Source organism: Ixodes scapularis, unplaced genomic scaffold, assembly GCF_016920785.2.
Source record: "Ixodes scapularis isolate PalLabHiFi unplaced genomic scaffold, ASM1692078v2 PGA_scaffold1__304_contigs__length_218370807, whole genome shotgun sequence".
NCBI lineage: Eukaryota > Metazoa > Arthropoda > Arachnida > Ixodida > Ixodidae > Ixodes > Ixodes scapularis.
The window spans coordinates 213,361,960-213,371,036 of record NW_024609846.1 but is presented as its reverse complement, the minus strand read 5'-3'; the positions used below and the strand labels follow the sequence as shown (position 1 = coordinate 213,371,036).

General features: G+C 43.0%; 1 pseudogene; it reads right to left on the bottom strand.

The window, feature by feature from the left end:
- Nucleotides 1-7,522: 7,522 nt before the first annotated feature.
- LOC121835918 lies at nucleotides 7,523-8,185 on the bottom strand (annotated as a pseudogene).
- Nucleotides 8,186-9,077: the final 892 nt, after the last annotated feature.

The window sequence follows — 9,077 nt, the reverse complement described above, 5'->3', positions numbered from 1 at the left end:
ATTGAATATGCGACAGCTGCTAAGAACCGACTGCTCGCTGGCTGCCGCTGCGTAGCCTTCTTTTAATTCCGCTTATCATAGCACTCCGGAAGTTTGAATATGAATATATTGGTAACATATTTGCGGGATGCGCGGGACACGGAATTATTTGACGCATTCAATATTCAAATAAATGGGTATACGCAGCCAACTCACTCCAGCTAATGCGAACGAATCCTCCAGTGCTGTATCACGTTCGCATATTATTGTAAAAGTGAACCGCGCTTTCAATTCAGCAATAGACTTTTCCGGAAACGTGTGCTGAACACACCGTCTGCTTGACGCATTGTGACGTTCCGATGTAAGGATCGGTACGTTATCTAGGAGCCGAAGACAAAGCTCACATTGATGTTTTATTTTCAATTTATCCCCGCAGATGTGCATGAATGTCGATATTTTTTGTCACCTGTCGAACTTGGCGTTTTAAGTCGTAAAAGTCAAGCCAGACGGGATTCCAACCTCGGCAGGTTGGCAGCATCCCTACCATGAGCAACTTTTCCCGCTACCCTGACTGAAAATGTCTGCCCATGTGTTTATCTGAAGGAAAAGTCTACTAGTTTTGAATTACCGTAAATAAACGAATGTTTATAAACCCTACTTTAGTGAGAAGACAAAAACAGTGAGGTGTTCCCCGTCAAGCGCAAGACACACGAGCAAGAGAAACGAGCGACAGGAGGTGCGATGTGGCGGCGCGGCCTATCGCCACTTCAGGGCGTCAGTTTTGATTGCTGTGGAAACCGTCCAGCGATGCCCGTTTCTACCGCTGATCTGTTCGGTTGTTAAAGAGAAGCTCTCAAGTCACATTTTGTGATATCAGGACGCAGAGAAGACAGAAGGAAAGCAAAACGGAATATTAATAACTTAATTTTGTGTTCGCTTTATTTTTCATATGTTCCGTGCCCTAACGATAAGCGGAAATGAATGCCTCCGGGATATACCGAGCGTCCGAGTAGGCCCGGATTGAACTACCCTGCTCGTGCCTGCTTGTGTATTAGACCCTTTCTACAAGTGCGCACCACTCATGAGCTGCTGCTTAAATTATCCGAGTCCGCGATTGTTTGAGCACTTATCATCTGAACGTCATTCCAGCCAGAGCTCTCGCGCACTCTCATTTCCTCCTTGCCCTTGGTTTCTCTTCCTACAAGCCTTCAAAATAAGGGGCTTATTTTCGGAAAATAACTACTGTGAACTGGTTAAGTGGACCATGTAACGTAGTTTTACCTATGGTAACTTGATACCAGAACTCTTCGTCAAGATAGGCTGTCAGGATTCCTTTCCAATTTCAAAACATTTTTAGTGAACCTAAATAACGTTTGTGAGGAAGTATCATGGAGCTAAGGGTTGGTTTATGATATATTTAGGCTAATGCTTCGTGTTTTTATTTGTTTTGTTTTCTGCGAAAATGACGGTTGAATGTTACAAAATCAAACGGAAATAAGGAATACCTTATGTTCTACGAGGAGGTCTTCATGGGTCTGCCTCAACCATCACCACTCGTGGCACGCCTCCAGGATCGCGACCGGCGACAACGTGACACTTCTATGACGTCATCAGGCGGAAATCGAGGGACGACATTGTGGACGCCGTAAACACACCTGTCGGAGACGCCTTCCAGGCATCTTAGCGGTACTGCAATGACTCAATTTCTAATCCACACTTGAGACACTTGGGGCCGGGGTCACACTGCTCATACATCATTCAAAGGACAGTCTGCGAACACGAGTCACCACAATATCCGTGGTTTGAACGCCGCGTGTCAAGTTTTTTTCCCTGAATTCGATTTTATGCGGCATTCGAAGCATGCATCTCGCGGTGAATCGCGTTCAAACCTCTATGCGAACTGTATTTTGTATGATGTGGGGTGCCTCAATGTCCTGTTTAGGGTGATGACACCCTTTGTAGTACCCGATGCCGACAGCACGCGCTCGAAGGAAAAATGCAAGGAAATCGAAGGAAACAAAATATCGCCTTAGCATAGTCAGCGCCACGACCGCGGGCAGGGACACGCTCTTTCACGCGCTTTAGAAAAAAATAAAATTAAGCGTTTGAAACAAAATGGCCAGATGTCATCACCCCAAGCCAAGCGCACATGAAGGCACCCTAATGTAGGGTGCCTTAATGTCCTTCTGTTATGGGTGATGCCACCTTTTGCAGTACCCGATGCCGACAACACGCGCTCACAGTGAAAATACAAAGAAGTCGACGAAAACAAAATGTCACCATAGCACAGTCAGCGACACAAACACGTGCAGGGACATGCTCTTTCACGCGCGTTTGAGCAAAAAATATAAATAAACGTGTATAACATAGTGTGCAGATGCCACCACGGTAAGCAAAACTCACATGAAGGCACCCTAGTATGATGTGTATATTGCCCCAGTCCCACTAGAGCGACCAACAGAAACAACAGACACGATAAGCCTCAAACACGCGCAGCATGCACGTGAACGTCCCTTTGGACGCTCCCGTGCATGCTGCGGAGCGTCCAAGGTAACGTCGTGTGCAGGCTGCTTGCGTTTAAGGCTTGTCACTGTCGGCTGTTTCTGTTTGTCGCCCTAGTGGGAATAATGCCCAAGTCCCATTAGAGCGACGAACAGAAACAACCGACAGCGATAAGCCTCAAACCAGCTTCTTTTGAGATTTGACAGACTTTGTAGAATAAAGCAGGCCATGCTCAAACTTGATCCTCATGCACGAAAGGATATCTTTGCAGGGATTGCAATTGCTCGTGCTAACTTCACAAGCACCGAAAGACTAAACTCCTGCCAAAGGTGCCATCGCGAGGGAGGCACTCACTTGATCGAATGACGTTTTAGCGAAGCCCACGTTTCATCGAACGACACTTTAGCGAATAGTCGGACGCCGCGAAGCGGCGTTTTCAGGTGGGCCAAATGAGTTCATATTTTTGTAATAAGTTGCCGTAGACTGTCGCCGCGAAGCGGCGTAAAGCGCAGCGCGACGGATGCGTTAATGCGCGCCCCCGTTATTCGCTAAAACGACCATTCGCTCAAATGTCGCCGTTCGCTAAAATGTCATTCGCTCTTGTGATATGGACCCCCCAGCCACACTGACGTTTGCGGCAAAGAGAAGGCGAATGCAGCCGCGAGGAATTCATTGTATACCATTGAACACTCACAAGGTTGCGTTCGCCCTTCTAAGTCAAATTCACCTAAGATCTTTATGGATCCTTTAGAGCGCAGGCAGACCGCACGACTCGCCAGGAAACCGTAACTCACAGCCGTTTTTTTTTCGGAAAGTTTCCTATCCCATCTGGTTACACTAGATGCGAAAAGATATGCCTCCACAGGTTCCAAACACAAACAGCATTAAAACAAACCTGGATGCCTAAATTTAACAACCCTGCTTTTCCTAATGATGTAGGCACAAGACCGCTCTGCCCTCTATGCAAAGTGCCGGCGACGTGACTTCTCATCATCTGGGACTACCCTAATCACACCGCACACAGGACCACACATCTAAATCGAAAACTACCGAGCTACTGGCCTACGAGCTACGCAAACTGGACACGCCCTCCCCCTACAACGCCACCCGATAACCGAAAAAAAAATAATTATCCATTCGCTTTTTCCATTCGCGCGGGCAGCGAGCCTTCACTTGCATGTTGTCGCGAATGACGAGGTGACGAAACAAAGAATAACTGAAGAAACTGAAAGGTTTATTGGGTCGAACTTGTCCCCATAACAAAAAGTGAACAGAAGGTAACAACAGGGCGTCGCAGGCGTTGAAGTTGGCGTAACAGCAGTGTAGAACTCTGGGGCGAGACTTACCCCGGCTCGCCACGCGGAGCCCCTTTTGTACACGCGTGGGCATCTGGAACAATTGGCCTAGAAGATCCTGATCTAGAACAAGCAACACGCTTCTCGAATTCACCAGAACATCACATAACAGAGTCAACAAAAATGTGTACCGGCGGCCAGGCATCGAACCCGGGCTTTTTGCATGGAAGGCAAGCGCAACCGCCTAACGGATAACCGTTAGGCCACGAGCCCGCTGCCTGCTTGGTCAGGTGCGCGTGCGGCATCATTTCCCTCTTTAAAAAATGCACCGTCCCGATGCAGCACAAAACGAGAACAAAAATCCACAACAAAAGGAGCTCAGAATCGCGAGACACAGTCAGAGTTCACTCTTTGACGAGAGTCCAACGCTCTATCGTTCGTAATACGGCTTGAGCTGGACTACGGGCACCACCTCGGGTCGTGCCTGGTGTCTTGCAGATGGGTGAGTTCCGTCGGAAAGAACTTCGAAGTTCAGATCACCGATGCGTCCGATAATAATAATAATAATAATAAATCTTTATTTTGTTTCATCACTGAAACGGGGGACCAAGACAAAAAGCTGCTGCAGCAGCTTGACGGAGGTCCTGGCCCCCTTTACAGCAGGCTATCCCTAAGCAATTTCAAAAACGAACACAATAGCTACATTGAAAGAAAGAACACTATTTTAAATGAACAGACCATAGATCAAACAAAAACAAGAGAAAAAACAAAAATTAATGCATTCATTGTGGTATACAATGGTACAGTGATCCTTCTGCCTTAGCTGTACCTAAGAAAACAACCCTAAAATAATGCTCGTACCTCTGCCAGCGTCATTGCATGAATATCAACACCTTTTAAAAATAATTCATTTAACAAAGTAGTTAATTAGTAATTTAGCGTGTGGTTATAATATAATGTATGTGATGGTGAAACAAACAATTTTTCTTTAGGGCGGAGTTGATATGAGGAAGTGAAAAGGACTAGGTTACATAACTCCTTAAAAACTTTATTTTTAAACTGCGTAGACTTCTTGTACGCCACAAGAAGTCGGGACCTGTAAATATTCGAAATTGGTTTTATATTAAACAATGAAAACAAGTGTTCAGTATGATCATAGTATAAAACATTGGCAATAGCACGCACAGCTTTCTTTTGTAAAATATGTAGTTTATTTATATTTGTTTTTGTTGTATTTCCCCAAACTAGATGACAATAATTAAGTTGGGAATATACCAAAGCATTGTAAAGTTGGAGCTTAACACAACGAGGTAGCAACGATTTAAACTTGGTTAGCAACCCCACTGTTTTTGACAATTTAGACGAAAGATTATCAACATGTTTATTCCAAGACATACTATTTGTAAACCAAACACCCAGAGTCTTAATAGTGTCGACAAATTCAATTTCTTCATTGTTCAAAATCAGTGGGTTTTGGATCATAACTGTAACATGTTAACTTTTAAATAAAATGGCTTTGGTTTTTTTGCGAATTTAACTTAAGGTGATTATTTTTTGTCCACTTTGCTACACGTTCAAGAACGGTATTACATTTAGTTACTAGAGTACAAATATCTTTATCGGAAAAGAAGATGCTAGTGTCATCAGCATATATTATGAACTCAACTTTAAGATTCCGATTTACATTCACAATATCGTTAATGTAAAGAATAAAAAGGAGGGGGCCCAAAATGCTGCCTTAGGGTACACCATTTGTTATTTTTGAAATATCAGATTTAAAGTTAAATGTAGACACGAACTGGGTACGATTCCGTAAGTAAGATTATAACAAACTTAATATTTTCCCACGAATGCCATAGTATTCTAATTTTGCTATGAGGACATTGTGATTTATCGTGTCGAAGGCCCTAGAGAAATCTAAGTATATACCGATCGTTAATAAGCGATTATCTAGTGCTCTTAATATTATTTCTTTTTTGTTTTAGTAATGCTAACTCAGTTGAATAACTTTTACGGAAACCAAATTTAGAATTTGTAATTAAAAGGTATTTCTCAAGATGAGAGACAATTCTATTTGAAACGATTTTTTCGAGTGGCTTAGAAAATACTGGAAGTATGCAAATTGGTCTAAAATTGTTAATATTATTTAAATCTCCACCTTTATGCAATACACTAACTTTGGCAATCTGCATTTTGATAGGAAACTCACCGCACTCAAGTGCAAGATTGAATATATAAGTTAGGTATGGTGCTAGGATATCTAGAACATACTTTGCTGGCTTTATTTGCATATTGTATGCATCAATACTTCTACTATTGTTTAGACTCATAAATATATTATAGACTTCGAATACATCAGTAGGAAAAAGAAATACAGAATTAGGCAAGGGTGAAGGCATGCACTGAAGTGCATTATTTACAGTAGTAGTAGAAACAGGAGATGTGGTATGATTTACAAAATAGTTATTAAAAGCATTCACCATATCCGTCCCAGATATTATACAACCATCTATGTTAATTTCAACTGGCATAGAAACCTGTGGTTTGTAGTTAAGCAATGTTTTGAGTCTTTGCCACATCACGTCACTTTGACGTATATCATCGATATTAAACATATTAATGTAATAATCTTTCTTCGCTTGTCGCAGCATGCTTGTTAGTTTGTTTCTATATTTCTTAAAAATCTCAAGTTTCGAGGCTTCCCTAGATTTCAAAAACTGACCATATAAGTTGTTTTTCGTGCGAATCATAGTGAGAAGTTTAGGTGTAACCCAAGGTTTGCGAGAGTTTTTGGAGGGTTTTACGGTTTTAAATGGAAAATATTTACCATATATTCGAATATACAAGTCCAAAAAAGAATTATAGGCATCATCTACCGATGAACTTTCAAAAATAACAGACCAATTTGTATGTTCAATTTCATAGCGGAAAGCATCTAACTGGCGCTGCGTGATAGGTTGGTATGTAATCGTCGAGCTAAGGTAACGTTGTCTGAAGTGACGTTTTTCTACCGATATAAAAATTGGAAGGTGATCACTGATATCTGATGAAATGACGCCGGCAGAGAGTACGGAATGTTCGTGGTTTGTAATAAACAAGTCAAGAAGACAAGCTCTTGTACTTGTTACTCTTGTAGGGTTCTTGATGACATTAAAAAAACCAAAGGATTGAAACTGAGTTGTAAACGCAAATTGCAAGTTACTATCAGTAAACAAATCAATATTAAAGTCACCAGCAATGTAAGATCTATAGTTATGATCATTTACAAATCGACAGAGCTCTTCAAAACATTGAATAAAAGGCGCAAAGGCAGCACTTGGGGGACGATAAACTACGGAAAATATAGTATCCTTAACAAGAACAGTCAAAATTTCATACCATTCGGTGATTATTGAAAACTGCTTTAATATTTCGTACCTCATATACTTCTTCAGTAACATAGCAACACCACCACCTCTTTTTCCAGCTCTATCAACGCTGATATGATTGTAGTCGGGCAAAATGAAATAATCTGCACTGCTTGTATAGCACGTCTCCGAAAACATGATAACACTTAAGTGCGGTCCGAATTCATGAAACAGATTATGCAACTCAGCATGCTTGTTTTTTATTGGCCTAGTATTCATATGAAGAAACGTATCTGATAAGGAATGCTTTTCTTCCAGAAAATCATAGAAGTCGAGGGGCGTAAAAAAGTTCTCAGACATCAAAAAAGAAAAAGAACAAAATCAAAAACTAATTTCCGTCTACGCAATCTTGGAAAGGTCGTCTTCACTGGTTATCAAAATGACGTCGCTAGTCTAATTTTTCCGCATGAAAATTCTGCTCTGGGACACCCAGGCAAACTTCCATCCCTTTTCCTTTTTGCAGCGGGTCGCTTTGCTCAACAAGATTTTGTTTTCGAGACATAAATGTTCGTTTATATAAACTGGCACAGAGGTCTCAAAACCAAGGTCAGCGCTCGTAAGCCTTCGTTTTTTTGTCTTTGACAAGACTTCATCTCTGACACTACGTCGCACAAACTTTACAATCACATTTTGTACCCCCTGGGTTTTCGAAGGTACACGATGCACAACATCAATGTCGGCGGGGCACACCTGAACCCCTGCACAACCAGCGAGCTTAGCGACGAGAGTCTCAAGGTCTTCGTTTGGGTTCTGTGGGAGTCCCTTGATTTCCAAATTATTTGTTCGACTGTATTGTTGGAGGTCAAGAAGCTCCTTTTTTACCGTACAAAGCTCGTCAGCAAGCCGCTTGTTTTCAACTTTTAGAGCATCCTGTTCAGCTCTCAGTTCTTTAATCTCTTTGACTGCGGCAGCAAGGTCTTTTTTGAAATCCTCGAAATTTTTATTCATAAAGTCCATAGACTGATTTACGCTCTCCAGTTCTGTCCCTAATTTTGTGTTCATGGTATTAATTTCATGGCTTAGTTTAGTGTTCATATCATCCAGCTTAGTAGAAACCTCGGCTAGGATCTTCACCACTTCCTTTACGGTTGAAGGTTGTTTTTCTGCCACGCTAACTACAAGCCACACAAAGAAACAACAGCTGGGCGATCCAGACAAGCACAAAATAATAAATTCAAAAACCAATCACTGTACCCACCTGCAAGTACAGAAGATAGGTGAGACTTGGGCAGAAGCACACGTGTCTGGATCGCCCGCTGTAATGGGGTAGACCGCGCCGGGCACTTTCTTATATAGGCTCAAGTCCCGGAAAGACCGACGTCACCGGAAATGCGGCGCAGACCTCCACTCAAGAGTGCAGAGGCCACAGATGTAAAACGGGCAGATAGGACCACGGTGTATGCTTAAAAAAAGGCGTCGTGATGACTTGCAGCTCGAAGGAAGCGCTGCGGCACAGCCGATAACTTTCACCGATCGCCGTTGCAGGGTCCAGATTCTGCAAGTACAGAAGATAGGTGAGACTTGGGCAGAAGCACACGTGTCTGGATCGCCCGCTGTAATCGGACCCTGCATGATAATGCAGGGTCCGAAATAGCATTTGAGAAGCTTCTCGCTGAGACCACGGCACCGTATAGTTGTCCACACTCATACCCGGTCTCCGGGTTGAAACCAGACGTCCCGGCGACGAGCGTTATACCGGCTTGCATCGACTCGCTGCTGACCTTGAATCTTGATTCCTGCCAGTTGACGAGATTCTTCCGCGCGTTTAGAGATCAGCTGAGGGTCGTCGTCGACATCGTCGGTTTGCACGTGAGGCAGCATGGCGTCGATCATCGTGGTAACCGTCCGGCCGTGTACCAGTTTGAACGGCGTCATTCAAGCGGTTGCTTGAACC